This window comes from Cetorhinus maximus, chromosome 31 (assembly GCF_964194155.1).
Source record: "Cetorhinus maximus chromosome 31, sCetMax3.hap1.1, whole genome shotgun sequence".
Taxonomy (NCBI): domain Eukaryota; kingdom Metazoa; phylum Chordata; class Chondrichthyes; order Lamniformes; family Cetorhinidae; genus Cetorhinus; species Cetorhinus maximus.
Genome location: NC_135909.1, coordinates 15,154,847 through 15,171,996, shown reverse-complemented (window position 1 = coordinate 15,171,996; position 17,150 = coordinate 15,154,847). Strand labels below are relative to the sequence as shown.

Here is a 17,150-nt window from a genome sequence, read left to right as displayed (position 1 = left end):
ACACACACAAACGCTCTCCCTCTCTCACAAACACACACACGCACACATACATACACACACACATACGCTCTCCCTCTCTCACAAACACACACACATACACACACACACGCTCTCCCTCTCTCACAAACACACACACACATACACACACATACACACACACACACACACACACACGCTCTCCCTCTCTCACAAACACACACACACACATACACACACGCATTCAAAATAGGAAACCATGATAGTAAAAAGAGAAATAGCGGAAATTAAAGCAAAATGATGGGGATGTTGGAAATCAGAAACAATAACAGAAAATGCTGTAAAAAATCAGCAGGTCTAACAGCATCTGTGGGGAGATGTAAATACAGAGTCAACGTTTCGAGCCCTCATGACCCTTCTTTAGAAAGGAAGCAATTTTGCCAAAAATTAAAAGTCAATGGATCAAGGCAAAGGACTGGATGTGCAGTCCTTGAGATGGGGTCAGTGTTCCACAGTAACTCCCCCAGCACTGATCCGAGACAACATCAAGCAGCTGGTCCTTCTCTTCTCAAAGGGAAAAAAAGCCCACTTTTTAAAACACAGTCTTCCAGGTATGTTTTCCTTCAGAACCATGAAATCCATGTGACCCCCTGTGTACAGAGCCCTATCGGGTCAAAATGTTCACAGCCTGATTTTAACATGTAGGCTTGTCTGAAAGAACATTCAGATTGGCAGAGTTCGGGGTGGCTGTGGGTCCGGGGGAAGGGGGGCGGGGGAGGGGTGGGGGGGGGGGGTGGTGCTGGGGGGGCGGTGGGGGCGAGGATGGTGACATTTGGGTGATGCGGTGAGAGGAGGGGCGTGTGGTGGGGCAGATGATGGTGGGTTGGACGGAAGGGTTACAGCTTCATGTTACTTGACCATATTTTAGCTGTGTTATAGGAGTTGCAGAAACTCAGCTTTAATTCGACTTAGCAAAAAAGATCAGGGGGAATTAACGGTCAGGGAAGTTAGGCAGCGCTCACTTCAATTGCTGGTCATCACATGTCTAAGTGACAGTTTCTCAGGGCAGTAAGAGTTGGGATGGGGTAACTTTTGACAGAAAGTGTTGATGTGGCATTATCCTGCGACACAACTGATAGCCAAGAATGTGCGGTAAATTAACAGAAAGTCCAACCAACTCATCCACACAGTCAAGCTGGTGAATCGAAATGACTGGCGACCTGGCTCTCACCCTGATCACTCGGTTCTCGGACTCCTGCAATGTTCCAATGAAGCTCAAGGTTCGCTCGAGGAGCAGCGGCTCATCCTTCAATGAGGAACTTTACAGCCTTCCAGTGTGAACATTCAGCTCAACAATATCGCTCTGTAAAAACTGCCAACATTCTGATTCCCTTCTGTTCGCAGATGTGGGTTTGAGTCTCGGTTTCACTGAGATGTTCTGAATTGATCTTTTTCTTGACGTCACAAAGCGCTTTATTATTCAACACGTCTGTCCATTACAGGGGCTGATGGAAGATCCAATCAGTGAGGTGCGCATTCACCCTTTTAAAACATTATTTCAGGGGATGTGAGCGTCGCTCGCAAGGCCAGTCTTTGTTACACATCCCAAACTGTCCTTGAACTCAGTGGCTTTCTCAGCGGGCAGTTAGGAATCAAACTGATTCCATGGCCAGACCAGGGAAGACATCGGTGAACCACCACTGAGATTAGCGTTAAATTGCAGGTTTTAATTATTGAGTTTAATTTCCATCAGCAACTATGGTGGGAAATGAACCCAAGTCCCCGGAATATTTCCACTGCTCCAATGTTTCCCCTGAGAGAGAGATGGAAATAACATGTCGAAAGGACACTAAGTCGGATCCCAATGTTATTGTGAACAAAAGTATCGAATCCAAGATCTTACAAGAAAAGTCGAAGCAAGCTGGCCTCATAACTTGGGTTGGAGAATCACATCAGTGATTCCAGGCAGAGCTTCTGCAAAATCACCGCAATAAGACGGAAACAGTTGATAAAGTAACGACGAAGGTGGGATTCGGACCCACGCGTGCCAAACACAATAGATTAGCAGTCCATCGCCTGAACCTCTCGGCTACCTCGTCACGAATTGCCGTCTATTAAACCCCCTTCTATACTTTTTGCATCCATGAACCGTTGAAATAAATGATCCTCTTTGGTACAGGCCCTGAATATTCGGCCAGATGTGTAAAAATGGAAACATAGTTTATGTTATTAAAATAAATGTGCATCACATCAGATCAAGGACTGTTGTAAACCGACTGATATGAATCGCTTCAAGACTTTAACCTAACATGTTTCTATACAGTGTGAAAACCCACCGCGGAAAGACTTCAACATACAAGCATTTGGTAGCAAAAGGAAACCCCTCCCAGCTCACTGCGAGCACCGGAACACAGCTAAAATGTGGTAAATTAAAATGGAACACTGGGATTCCCAGCTCTGCTTGTCCTTTCAGTCAAGATTGAAACTGAGTGTAATCAGCCTTCCACGTGTATCCACAAGTTGACAGCTCCCTTATTTGATTTATTAGGATAAATTTAGAGACTCATGGCACGTAGAAACGTTCTTTAAACTTGACATTCATTTTTATCACGTGTGTTAAAGCGATGCATTCCCTGCAATGACTTCCCGGGTGTTCAAATCTGGTCCTGATTTCCGTAACCGCCACCACCTCGAGCGCGAAAAGAAAATGCTGCATTAAGATGGGCTCGTCCGGGAATTGAACCCGGCACCTGACGCATATGAATTCACGAGAAAACCCAAAGCGACAAACAAGCTAACGACATAACACAAACCAACCAAGGAATCATTCCATTGTGACACAAAGTGCATCAATCATAAGCGAATTACAGTTCATGCTGGAAATCTTTTCGCATGTTTTAGAAACCCCGGGACGACTCCAACCAGTGGAGAGTTTCCCGCCTTACTTCTTATGACTTCAGTATTGCTGGGGTTCCTTGATGCCCCATTAGTTCAAATGCTTCTTTGAACTCAAGTGCAATCACTTGTACCTCACTTCTTGAGTTGAGCTGTTTTCTTCATGTTTGGACCAAGGCTGCAATGAGGTCAGGAGCTGAGTGACCCTGGCAGGAAACAAACTGAGCTTCAGTGAGCGGGTTATTGCTGAGTAAGGGTCACTTGATCGCACTGAGGAAGACATTTTCCCTCACCTTCTTATTCAACTAGAGTAGGCTGATGGGGCGGGTTTTTCCGGTTAGATTTTCCTGTTTTTTTGTGGACAAGACAGACCTGAGCAATTTCACACATTTCCGCGTAGATGCCAGTCCTGTACCTGCACTGTAACAACTTGCGAGGTGCGAGGCTATTTCTGGTGCACAGGTTTTCAATACTGCTGCAGGATTGGTGTCGGGGCCCAAAGCCTTTGCAGTTACCCGTGCCTTCAGCCATTTCTTGATTTCACTTGGAGTGAATGGAGCTGGCTGAAGACTAACATCTGTGTTGCATTTCCCCGGCTTTGTACAAAAGCAGAACTGAGGAAATCACATACGTGGCTCTATGAAACTGATCAGCTGCAGTGAAAGGCGACAGTGTTTATCACAAGCGGGTTCCATTAATTCAGATACAGATTTGGTTTAAAACTAGCCATGACCAAGTGCGACACACAAATTTTTCTGATCTGCAGTTAGATGTGCTCCCGCTGTGACGCTTACATACTCGTGTGTTGGGAAAGTGTAGGCGCTATCTGGTTGAGGTAATTGAGATGATTAATAGGTTTTAATGCGGAGAAACGATTTCCTCTGGCGAGGGAGTGCAGAACAAATGTATACAACCTTAAACTTAGAGCGAAGCCATTTAATAGGGAGCAATTCACTCAAAGGATGAAGAAAGCTGTTCGTCGGACAATCCCTGTGTAGCGATTGGCCGAGAGCTTATGGCAATGAACTGATGCTTCGTTGGGCTTTGCACCCCCTCTTCATCAAGAAAAACTGGAAAACTGGAGGGAACTGAAACGAGATGTTGGCTGTCCTTTGTCATTATACGATCATGTTCTCTAATATAAGCGGAGGACTGCAGGTGCCTGTAAAACTAACATCCTTAGGTCTCTGGTTTAATTCTGGCTCGAAGAACGCGCTTCTGCCAGCTGAAATAGCTCAGTTGGGAGAGCGTTAGACTGAAGATCTAAAGGTCCCTGGTCCGATCCGGGGTTTCGGCAGCATGTTGCAAGCCTTTTCCCCTGAGCGTCGCTAGCTGATTGCGCCAGGGTTTTTTGGGAAGCCTCAGTCCCGCTTTTGAGGGGAGGGGTCTCCTCCAACGCACACGGACAGCTCTGTGCCCGCTGGTCCACCTAACTGGAATAAAGCTCGGTTTAACCATTCTTGAAAAAGCACTGGTCAACTCAGCACCCATATCAACTATGCTAACAACCGTGCAACGCTCATATGTTCGCAGCTTCTGGTTCCTCGATCAGTCATTGGAATTTTAAATTCCTGAAAATCCGTCTGTTGATCCATTGCAATGGTGCTTTTTTAACGTTAACCAGGGGACCGTAATTGGAATTCAATTAATCCATTGTTTCCCTCCCGTTTATTATTATTTCTTTGTGTCTGTGCCTCTCAGTGATTAGGTAGAGAAATGAGCTCGCCTCACTCATGCGGCGGACGGATCTCATGAGTATTACAAATATTTACCCTTTCCTTTTAAACTCAGATCAGAATTTCTCATTGAAACACGGAAAATGCTGCTTAACCTGCTCCAAGGGCACGTCTAGGTGTCACTGAAACAACATAATGTGACCTTTCAGTAAGCTCTTTGTGTGCAGCCGTTTCTGGGGGTCTTCCTCAGTCACGGATATTGGAATCGGATCTTAGTTTTCTGCATGTTTAGTGGGAAGCCCAATATGTCATCGGCTTTACAGAAGGAGTCGACAGTGACTTGGAGCTAAGTTTCTGAGTGAGCACCCTGTTACGAGAGGGATGGGAGGAGTGCGTCCTTGGTCTAGTCCCACTACTCCATAGGTCGCAACATTGGCTCAGATGTTCAACTCACTCACCAAAATGGCCAATTATTTACCTTCACCACTGTTCCCGAGAATAAAAGAGGTTTTAAAGTGGATTATTACGATGAACAATACATTTAATTGTTTATTATAAAAAAAGGTATTTTCGAATAGACATGTAAAGCTTATGAACATACAGTATGGATCTGAAATCACACAGACACACGTTCTCCCTCTCTCACAAACACACACACACACACACATACACACACGCAACCATCATAGGAACCAACACACACATACACACAGAAACACGCTCTCCCTCGCTCACAAACACAAACACACACACACACACATTCACACACGCACCCATAATAGGAAACCATGATAGTAAAAAGGGAACTAGGGGAAATTAAAGCATAATGATGGGGATGTTGGAAATCAGAAACAAAAACAGAAAATGCTGGAGAAAACCAGCTGGTCTAACAGCATCTGTGGGGAGAAATAAATACAGAGTCAACGTTTCGAGTCTTTATGACGCTTCTCTAGAAAGGGGGTAATTTTGCCAAACATTAAACGTCATTGGATCAAGGCAAGGGTCAGGGTGTGCAGTCCTTGAGATGGGGTCATTGTTCCACAGTAACTCCCCCAGCACTGATCCGTGACAACATCAAGCAGTTGGTCATTCTCTTCTCAAAGGAAAAAAAAAGCCCATTTTTTAAAAGACAGTCTCCCGGGCATGTTTTCCTTCAGAACCATGAAATCCATGTGACCCCCTTTGTACACAGCCCAATTGGATCAAATTGTTCACAGCCTGATTTGAACATGGAATTGTAGGCTTGTCTGAAAGAACATTCAGACTGGCAGAGTTGGGGGTGGCTGTGGGGCCGGGGTGGAAGGGGGTGTGGGGGGGATTGGTGTGGAGGGGAGGGGGATGGCGAGGGTGGTTGTAGTTGGGGGGGGTGCACTGAGGGGAGGGACGTGTTGTGGGGCAGATGATGGTAGGTTAGGCGGGAAGGTTACAGATTCATATTACTTGACCATATTTTAGCTGTGTTATAGGAGTTGCAGAAAGTCAGCTTTAATTCGACTTAGCAAAGAAGCTCAGGAGGAATTAACGGTCAGGGAAGTTAGGCAGCGCTCACTTCAATTACTGGTCATCACATGTCTAAATGGCAGTTTCTCAGGGCAGTCAGGGTTGGGATGGGGTTACTTTTGACAGGAAGTGTTGAAGTGGCACTTTCTTGTGACAGAACTGATAGCCAAGAATGTGCGGTAAATTAACAGAAAGTCCAACAACTCATCCACACAGTCAAGCTGGTGAAACGAAATGACTGGCGACCTGGTTCTCACCCTGATCACTCGGTTCTCGGACTCCTGTAATGTTCCAATGAAGCTCAAGGTTCGCTCGAGAAACAGTGGCTCATCCTTCAATTAGGAACTTTACAGCCTTCCAGTGTAAACATTCAACTCAACAATATCGCTCTGTAAAAACTGCTAACATTCTGTTTCCCTTCTGTTCGCAGTTGTGGGTTTGAGCCTCGGTTTCACTGAGATGTTCTGAATTGATCTTTCTCCTGACGTCACAAAGCGCTTTATTATCCAACACGTCTGACCATTACAGGGGCTGATGGAAGATCCAATCAGTGAGGTGCGCATTCAACCTTTTAAAACATTATTTCAGGGGTTGTGAGCGTCGTTCGCAAGGCCAGTCTCTGTAATACATCTCAAACTGTCCTTGAAATCAATGGCTTTCTCAGCGGGCAGTTAGGAATCAAACTCATATGTAGGCCAGACATCAGTGGGAAGACATCAGTGAAACACAACTGACCTTAGCGTTTAATTGCAGGTTTAATTATTGAGTTTAATTTCCATCAGCAACCTATGGTGGAAAATGAACCCACGTCCCCGGAATATTTCCACTGCTCCAATGTTTGACCATAGAGGGAGATCGAAATATCATGTCGAATGAACTCGAAGTCGGATCCCCATATTATTGTGAACAAAGGTATCGAATCCAAGACCTTAAAAGAAAAGTCGAAGCAAGTTGGAGTTAAGTTTCGGAGTGAGCACCCTGTTAGGAGCGGGATGGGAGGAGTGTGCCCTTGGTCTAGTCCCACTACTCCACAGGTCACAACATTGGTTGAAATGTTCAATTGACTTTCCAAAATGGTCAATTATAAACCTTCACCTCTGTTCCCGAAAATAAAAGAGATTTTAAAGTGGATTATTTCGAAGAACAATAAATTTGTTTGTTTAATATAAGAAAAGGTATTTTCGAATAGAAAAGTAAAGCTTATGAACATAGAGTATGGATCTGAAATTATGCGAATTAATCTTTCGAGATAAAAAGTCACATACATACACACACACACACACACATACACACACACACATACACACACACACGCTCTCCCTCTCTCACAAACACACACACACTTACTTACACGCGCTCATAATAGAAAACCATGATATTAAAAAGAGAAATAGGGGAAATTAAAGCAAAATGATGAGGATCTTGAAAATCAAAAACAGAAAAAGAAAATGCTGGAAATTATCAGCTGGACTAACAGCATCTGTGGGGAGAAATAAATACAGAGTCAATGTTTCGAGTCCTTATGACCCTTCTTTAGAAAGGGGGGAATTTTGCCAAACGTTAAAATCCAATGGATCAAGGCAAAGGTCAGGGTGTGCAGGCCTTGAGATGGGGTCAGGGTTCCACAGTCGCTCCCCAGCACTGATCCGTGACAACATCAAGCAGTTGGACCTTCTCTTCTCGAAGGAAAAAAAATCCCACTTTTGAAAACACAGTTTTCCAGGTATGTTTTCATTCAGAACCATGAAAACCATGTGACCTCCCTTTGTACACAGCCCAATTGGGTCAAAATGTTCACAGCCTGATTTCAACATGGAGTTGAAGTTTTGCCTGAAAGAACATTCAGACTAGCAGAGCTGAGGGTGGCTGTGCGGCCGGGGAGTGGGGGGACCGTGGGGGGGGGTGGTGGGGGGGTGACAGCTTTATATTGCTTGACCATATTTTAGCTGTGTTATAGGAGTTGCAGAAAGTCAGCTTTTATTCGACTTACTAAAGACGCTCAGGGGCAATTAACGGTCAGGGAAGTTAGTCAGCGCTCACTTCAATTGCTGGTCATCACATGTCCAAGTGGCAGTTTCTCAGGGCATTAAGTGTGGGGATGGGGTTACTTTTGGCAGAAAGTGTTGAAGTGGCATTTTCCTGCATCAGAGCTGATAGCCAAGAATGTGCGGTAAATTAACAGAAAGCCCAACCAACTCATCCACACAGTCCAGCTGGTGAAACAAAATGACTGGCGACCTGGCTCTCACCCTGATCATTCGGTTCTCGGACTCCTGCAATGTTCCAATGAAGCTCAAGGTTCGCTCGAGGAGCAGCGGCTCATCCTTCAATGAGGAACTTTACAGCCTTCCAGTGTGAACATTCAGCTCAACAATATCGCTCTGTAAAAACTGCTAACATTCTGATTCCCTTCTGTTCGCAGATGTGGGTTTGAGCCTCGGTTTCACTGAGATGTTCTGAATTGATCTTTTTCTTGACGTCACAAAGCGCTTTATTATTCAACACGTCTGTCCATTACAGGGGCTGATGGAAGATCCAATCAGTGAGGTGCGCATTCACCCTTTTAAAACATTACTTCAGAGGATGTGAGCGTCGCTCGCAAGGCCAATCTTTGTTACACATCCCAAACTGCCCTTGAACTCAGTGGCTTTTTCAGCGAGCAGTTAGGAATCAAACTCATATGTAGACCAGGCCACGGAAGACATCAGTGAACCACCACTGAGATTAGCGTTTAATTGCATGTTTTAATTATTGAGTTTAATTTCCATCAGCAACTATGGTGGGAAATGAACCCAAGTCCCCGGAATATTTCCACTGCTCCAATGTTTCTCCCTAGAGAGAGATGGAAATATCATGTCGAATGGACTCTAAGTCGGATCCCCATGTTATTGTGAACAAAAGTATCGAATCCAAGATCTTACAAGAAAAGTCGAAGCAAGCTGGCCTCATAACTTGGGTTGGAGAATCACATCAGTGATTCCAGGCAGAGCTTCTGCAAAATCACCGCAATAAGACGGAAACAGTTGATAAAGTAACGACGAGGGTGGGATTCGAACCCAGGCGTGCAAAGCACAATGGATTAGCAGTCCATCGCCTTAACCACTCGGCCACCTCGTCGCAAAATGCCGATTCTTAAACCCCCTTCTATACTTTTTGCATCCATGAACCGTTGAAATAAATGATCCTCTTTGGTACAGGCCCTAAATATTCGGCCAGTTGTGTAAAGATGGAAATGTATTTTATGTAAGTGAAATAAATGCCCATCACATCAGATCCGGGACTGTTGTAAACCGACTGATGTGAATCACTTCAACACTTCACCCTAATATCCAACATGTTTCTACACAGTTTGAAAACCCACCGCGGAAAGACCGGAACATACAAGCATTTAGTAGCAAAAAGAAACCCCTCCCAGCTCACTGCAAGCACCGGAACACAGCTAAAATGTGGTAAATTAAAATGAAACACTGGGGTTCCCAGCTCTGCTTGTCCTTTCAGTCAAGATTGAAACTGAGCGCAATCAGCCTCCCAAGTGAATCCACAAATAGACAGTTCACTCATTTGATGCATTAGAATAAATTCAGAGTCTCATGGCACGGAGAAACGCTCTTTAAACTTGGCATTCATTTATATCACGTGTGTTGAAGTTATGCATTCCCTGCAATGACTTCCCGGGTGTTCAAACCTGGTCCTTATTTCCGGAACTGCCACCACCTCGAGGGCGAAAGAAAATGCTGCATTAGGATGGGCTCGTCCGGGAATTGAACCCGGGACCTGTCGCATAATAAATCAGTTGAACACCCAAAGCGACCAACAAGCCACCGGCATAACAAAATGCAGTTAAGGAATCCTTTCATTTTCACACAAAGTGCATCAAACAAAAGCGAATTACAGTTCATGCTGGAAATATTTTCCAATGTTTTAGAAACCCCGGGGACGACTCCAACCAGTGGAGAGTTTCCCGCCTTATTTCCTTTGACTTCAGTTTTGCTGGGGTTCCTTGATGCCACATTAAGTCAAATGCTTCTTTGAACTCCAGTGCAGTCACTTGCACCTCGCGTCTTGAGTTCAGCTGCTTTCTCCATGTTTGGACCAAGGCTGCAATGAGGTCAGGAGCTGAGTGACCCTGGCAGAAAACAAACTGAGCTTCAGTGAGAGTGTTATTGCTGAGTAAGGGTCACTTGATCGCAATCTCGAAGACATTTTTCCTCACCTTAATAAACGAGTGTAGACGGATGGGGCGGTTTTTCCCTGTTGGATCTTCCTTTTTTTTTGTGCACAAGACAGCCCTGAGTAATTTCCCACGTTGCCGGGAAGATGCCAGTCTGGTAGCTGCACTGGTACAACTTGGCGAGGGGCGAGGCTATTTCTGGAGCACAGGTTTTCTGTACTGCTGCAGGAATGGTGTCAGGGCCCAAAGCCTTTGCAGTTACCCGTGCCTTCAGCCATTTCTGGATTTCACTTGGAGTGAGTGGAGCTGGCTGAAGACTGACATCTGTGTTGCATTTCCCCAGCTTTTTGTCGAAAAGCAGAACTGAGGGAATCACATACGTGGCTCTATGAAACTCATCAGCTGAACAGTGAAAGGCGACAGTGTTTATCACAAGCGGGTTCCATTCATTCAGACACAGATTTGGGGCAAAAGTAGCCATAACCATGTGCGATACACAGTTTTCTGATCTGCAGTTAGATGTGCTCCCGCTGTGACGCTTACATACCCGTGAGTTGAGAAGGTATAGGCGCTATCTGGTTGAGGTAATTGAGATGATTAATAGGTTTTAATGCGGAGAAACCATTTCCTCTGGTGGGGGAATACAGAACAAAGGATAGAACCTTAAAATTAGGTTTAAGACATTTAACAGTGACGTCAGGAAACTATTCATTCAAAGGATGAAGAAGGCTGTTTGTCAGACATCCCTGTGTAGCGATTGGCCGAAGATTGGCAATGAACTGATGTTTCGTTCGGCTTTGCAAAGTAATAATCGAAATTTGGAGGGAGCTTAAAAGAGGTGATGGCTGTCCTTTGTCATTATGCGATCATGTTCTCTAATATAAGCGGAGGGCTGTCGGTGACTGTAAAACTCGTATCCTTACGTCCCTGCATCAATTCTGGCTCGAAAAACGGAACTTTCGTCAGCCGAAATAGCTCAGTTGGGAGAGCGTTAGACTGAAGATCTAAAGGTCCCTGGTTCAATCCCGGGTTTCGGCAACGAGCGGCTAGTATACTCGCCTGAGCGTCTCCTGCGGGTGAAGGTGCCAATTGTTTTTGGGAGACCCATTTCTGAGGGGAGGGGACACTTGCCCTCCTCCCTTGCACCTGTGCAGCTCTATGCTCGCGGGTCCATGTTATTGGAATAAAGATCTGTTTAACTTGTCTTTAAAAACATGTGAACAAGCGCTGGTCAACTCAGCTCCCATTAAACTATGCTAACAACTATTCAACCCTCATCTGTTTCGAGCTTATGATTCCTGGATCAGTCATTGAGAATGCAAATCCTGAAAAATCCATCTGTTGATCAATTTCAATGGTGCTTTTGTCAACATTAACCAGAGGAAAGTAATTGGAATCCAATTCATCCATTGTTTCCATCCCGTTTATTATTCTTTCTTCCTGTCTGTATCTCTCAGTGATGAAATTGGGAAGTGAGCTCGCCTCAGTCAGGTGGCGGACGGGCCCAATGAGTATTACAAATATTTACCCTTTCCTTTTAAATTCATATCAGAATTTCTCATTGAAACACAGGAAATGCTACTTAACCTGCTCCAAAAATACTTTCATGACTCACTGAAACAAAATAATTTGACCCTTCAGTAAGCACTTTGTGTGCAGCAGTTTCTGGTGGTGTTCCTCAATCAGGAATATTGGAACCGGATCTCAGTTTTCTGCATGTTTAGTGGGAAGCCCAATATGTCATCTGCTTTGCAGAAGGAATCGACAGTTACCTGGAGCTAAGTTTCTGAGTTCCGAGCGGGATGGGAGGAGTGCGCCGTTGGTCTAGTCCCACTACTCCACAGATCGCAACATTAGTTTAAATGTTCAATTCACTTAGTAAAATGGCCAATTATTTAACTTCACCACTGTTACCTGCATTAAAACAGACTTTATCGTGGATTCTTTAGAAAAGCAACAAATTGATCAGTTTATTGTTAAAAAAAAAGCTCTTCCCGAATAGAAAAGTAAAGCAGTATGGAATATGAAATTATACGAATTAATCTTTCGAGATACCTTAAATCACACACGCAAACACACACGCACGCTCTCTCTCACAAACACACACACACGCTCTGTCTCACAAACACACACACACACACACACACACACGCTCTCTTTCACAAACACACACACACGCTCTCTCTCACAAACACACACACACACACGCTCTCTATCACAAACACACACACACACACGCTCTCTCTCACAAACACACACACACACACGCTCTCTCTCACAAACACACACACACACGCTCTCTCTCACAAACACACACACACACGCTCTCTCTCACAAACACACACACGCTCTCTCTCACAAACACACAGACACACACGCTCTCTCTCACAAACACACACACATAGACATAATGGAAAACCATGACATAAAAAATAGAAAAAGGGGAAATTAAAGCAAAATACTGCTGATGCTGGAAATCTGAAACAAAAACAGAAAATGCTGGAATGATTCAGCAGGTTAAACAGCATCTGTGGGGTGAAAAAAAACAGAGTCAACGTTTCGAGTCCTTATGATTCTTTTTCAGAAAAGGGGGAATTTTGCCAAACGTTAAATGTCAATAGATCAAGGCAAAGGGCAGAGTGTGCAGTCCCTGAGATGGGGTCAGTGTTCTCCAGTCGCTTCCCCAGCACTGATCGATGACAACATCAATGATTCTGGCACTGCTTTTCGGGCGGTATCATGGAATAATCGAGCGTACTGTATCCCAGTGTGTCGAGCATCTCAGGAGCAGTTAATATTAACTTCCGGCTGTGGACTGGCTCTGGAGTGCAAAAGGCCCAAAAGGTCTTCCTGCCCAAGCAGTTGGTCCTTCTCTTCTCAAAGTCAAATCAAGCCCACTTTTTAAAACTTAGTCATCCAGGCATGTTTTTTGTCAGAGCCATAAAAACCATGTGACCCACTTTGTACAAAACCCACTCGGGTCAAAATGCTCACAGCCTGATTTCCACATGGAGTTGCAATCTTGTTTGAAAACATATTCAGTCTGAAAGAACTGGGGGTGGCGTTGGGGCGGGATGGGGAGGGGGTTGCGGGGGGTGTTGGGGGGCGGGGCTGGTGGTTGGGGGGATGCTGTGAGGGGAGAGGCGTGTTGTGGGGGCGGATGTTGGTGGGTGCGGCGGGAGGGTTACATCTTGATATTACTGACCATATTTTTGCTGTATTATAGGAGTTGCAGAAAGTCACTTTAAATTCGTAATTTTAGTATATTTAGTAAAGCAGCTCAGGGGGAATTAACGGTCAGGGATGTTAGGCAGCGCTCCCTTCAATAGCTGGTCATCACATGTCTAAGTGGCAGTTTCTCAGGGCAGTCAGGGTTGGGATGGGGTTACTTTTGACAGAAAGTGTTGATGTGGCTTTTTCCGGCGACAGAACTGATAGCCAAGAATGTGCGGTAAATTAACAGAAAGTCCAACCAACTCATCCACACAGTCAAGCTGGTGAAACGAAATGACTGGCGACCTGGCTCTCACCCTGATCACTCGGTTCTCGGACTCCTGCAATGTTCCGATGAAGCTCAAGGTTCTCTCGACGAACAGCGGCTCATTCTTCAATGAGGAACTTTACAGCCTTCCAGTGTGAACATTCAGCTCAACAATATCGCTCTGTAAAAACTGCCAACATTCTGATTCCCTTCTGTTCGCAGATGTGGGTTTGAGCCTCGGCAGTTGTTCATCAATCCGCGATTTAAAACGTCCACCAGTTACATATTTTTTTCTCTTTATTGTTCCGCATACGGAGCCGAGTGCCCTCATTCTGTGCTGTTTAACTCTCGGAGCTGATGTTTCCCTCTCTCTGGCGATGCAGCACAAACTCTGTTGTGATTTTATCTCTCCCGATTTCCAAGATTTTCCAGGGCGTCGTTTTTGCTTTTTTCCCGCTTCCCTTTCACTGGCTTAACCCCTATCACAAAATATTTACCTCTCCAGTTCAGGTGAAAAGTCACTTACCTACAACACGAACTCTGTTTCACCGCCCACGTGTAATTCTTACATTTGCTGCGTTACTCTCGCGGTGTGAAAGGATAGTTGACTGGCTTTGGATGTGAATGGAACTAGATGCCCGCTTCGTCACGGCAAGCGGCTACCAGGAGGGCAGAGGAAACGTTTCAGGGGCGTCCTCAAAGCCTCCCTGATAAAATGCAACATTCCCACCGATTTGTGGGAATCTCGTGCTCGAAACGCCCAAACTGGAGAAGAAACATCCGCGAAGGTGCCAACCATTTGGAACGTCTCCAACAGGCCCAGGTGGAGGCCAAGCGCAAACAGCGGAAGGAGCGGAGCAAAATCCGAGCATCCCACCCACCCGCCTCCTCAAACACTACCTGCCCCAACCTGTGGCAGAGTGTGCGGAGCCAGCATTGGACTTTTTAGGTTCCTCAGAAACCGCAACGTCGGCGTGGAAAAAAAGCAATTTTCAATGACGAGTTATTGCCTAAGAAGAAGAAGATGAAGAGGCTGTGGGATGGGTATGATTCTCGCTTAGCCATTCTTATTGAGATATTCTGCGAGAGGTGCCGTATTCAAATCTTGGACGAGACCCCAAGTGTTATCAACTATCGCCGTAAGTCACTGATGGGACTTATTTAGGAGAATGAATATGTTTTTGTTCTGGAGAAGGTGGGATTTTTTTTTTTTCAGGAATTTAGCAGCGATTGAGTGAAGGTCAACGGGCCAAGATTTAGAGAGGACAAAAAAATTGCAGGGACATTTTGAGGAGAGGTGCGGACAATAGGAACTGACTTCATGATCCAAAATCAATCTGAGATCCCGAGGCCAAGGGTCTGGGAATCAGTGGATCATTCAAAAATCCAAGAGACATAAATGCAGCACAGTTTTTATGGACAAGGCATTATCTGGCTGGAAGGACTGGTAGCCTGGTCCTAAAGGATCGGGCGTCTAACTTCAATGTACATTATGATGTAATCAGAAGATAGCAGTTTCGTGTCCTGTCCCGTTGCTTCATACAGAAATCTGGTGGAACGTCCAGTAAACCAGGTTCCCACTCGTCAGCTGCAAGTTCTGCTTTTTCTTCCAAACAATGCGGAGCTCTTTCTCAGAATGTATTTCCTTGTTACTTTGTGCATTCATTCCTCACTCATCTTTGGACTGTGTTTCGTTACTAAGAAATCCACAATATCTGACTAATGTCGATAAAATATTGATATTTCCAATGGAACAAAAGGCTTTGAATCAATCAGTTTAATAAAATGCTGCAGAGGGAATTCCAATTTCCTCATCAAGCGGCTGAATGATTCGCTGAATGTTCAGTTGTTGTTTCCAGGGATGAAAGATGATGTCACTGGTCTCGGAATCCAGAGGCCCAGGCTCATCTCTAGGGGCAAGTGTTCAAATCTCACCGTGGCAGCTCGTGGAATTTAAATTCAATTATTTCATGATTCTTGAATTGAAAGCTGGTCTCTGTAATGACGGCCATGAAACTATCGTCGATTGTACTAAAAAAAACCCATCTGGTTCATCAATGCACTTAAGAGGAAACATTCTGCCGTCCTGACCTGGTCTGGTTTACATGTGACTCCATGCACATGGGAATATGGTTGACTCTTATCTGCCCTCGGAAATTACTGAGCAAGCCATCCAGTTCGAGGGAGATTAGGGAAGGGCAGGAAGTTCTGGCCGTGCAATTGACGCCCACAGCCCACAGAAGAAGAATAAATAACAAGAAAATGCAATGCGTGGTATTCAAGGACTAAAGGATTGACAGTTTGGATCTTTATTCTCTCCTAATAACAAGGCTGAGGGGTGGCCTAACGCTTGTATTTCAAAAAGTGAAAACAATATTTCATGGGATGTGAGCGTCGCTCGCAAGGCCAGTCTCTGTTACACATTCCAAATTGTACTTGAACTCCGTGGATTTCTCAGCGGGCAGTTAGGAATCAAACTCATATGTCCTGGCCAGGGAAGACATCAGTGAACCATCACTGTGATTAGCGTTTAATTGCAGATTTTTATTATTGAGTTTAATTTCCACTAGCAGCCATGGTGGGAAATGAACACAAGTCCCCCGGATATTTCCACTGCTCCACTAACTCCTCTTAGAGAGAGATATCAAGTCGAATGGACTCGATATCGGATCCCCAAGTTATTGTTAACAATAAAATCGCAACGGAGATCTTAGAAGAAAACTCTATGCAATCTGGCCTCAGAACTTGGGTTGGAGGATCACATCAGTGATTCCAGGCAGACCTTCTGCAAAATCCCCGCACCAAGGCAGAAACATCTGATGAAACAACGACCAAGGTGGGATTCGAACCCTCACGTGCAAAAAACAATGGCTTTATATTTCATCACCTTAACCTCTCGGCCAGCTCGGCACAAACTAAACCCCCTTCTATACTTTTTGCATTCATGAACTGTTGAAATAAATGATCCTCTTCGGTACAGGCTCTGAATGTTCGGCCAGATGTGTAAAGATGGAAATGTAGTTTCTTCCATTAACATAAATGTCCATCACATCAAATCAGGGACTGTTGCAAACCGACTGATGTGAATCACTTCAACACTTCAACCTGATATCCAACATGTTTCTACACAGTGTGAAAATCCAGCGCTGGAAGACCGGAACTTACAAGCATTTGGTTGCAAAAGGAAACCCCTCCCAGCTCATTGTAAGCACCGGAACACATTAAAATGTGGTAAATTGTAATGAAACTTTGGGGTTCCCAGCTCTGCTTGTCCTTTCAGTCAAGATTGTAGCCAAGTGCAATCAGCCTCCTACCTGAATCCACACGGAGGGAGTTGCCTTATTTGACACATAGGGATAAATTCAGAGTCTCATGGCACGGAGAAACGTTCTTTAATCTTGACATTCATTTTCATCACGCGTGTGTTTAGTGATGCATTTTCTGCAATGAG

At 44.9% G+C, this 17,150-nt stretch overlaps 1 protein-coding gene and 4 non-coding genes across 6 annotated transcripts in view; 2 read left to right on the top strand and 3 right to left on the bottom strand.

Annotated features, from left to right (window-relative positions):
• LOC144670298 (uncharacterized) overlaps window positions 1-17,150 on the bottom strand; it is a 940,207-nt gene that overhangs the window by 796,075 nt on the left and 126,982 nt on the right. The gene's annotated exons all lie outside the window — the stretch shown is intronic.
• trnas-gcu (transfer RNA serine (anticodon GCU)) lies at window positions 1,994-2,075 on the bottom strand. The gene has a single exon. It is a non-coding gene; the product is annotated as a tRNA-Ser (tRNA).
• trnaf-gaa (transfer RNA phenylalanine (anticodon GAA)) lies at window positions 4,096-4,168 on the top strand. The gene has a single exon. It is a non-coding gene; the product is annotated as a tRNA-Phe (tRNA).
• On the bottom strand, window positions 9,083-9,164 carry trnas-gcu (transfer RNA serine (anticodon GCU)). Its single transcript has one exon. It is a non-coding gene; the product is annotated as a tRNA-Ser (tRNA).
• On the top strand, window positions 11,184-11,256 carry trnaf-gaa (transfer RNA phenylalanine (anticodon GAA)). Its single transcript has one exon. It is a non-coding gene; the product is annotated as a tRNA-Phe (tRNA).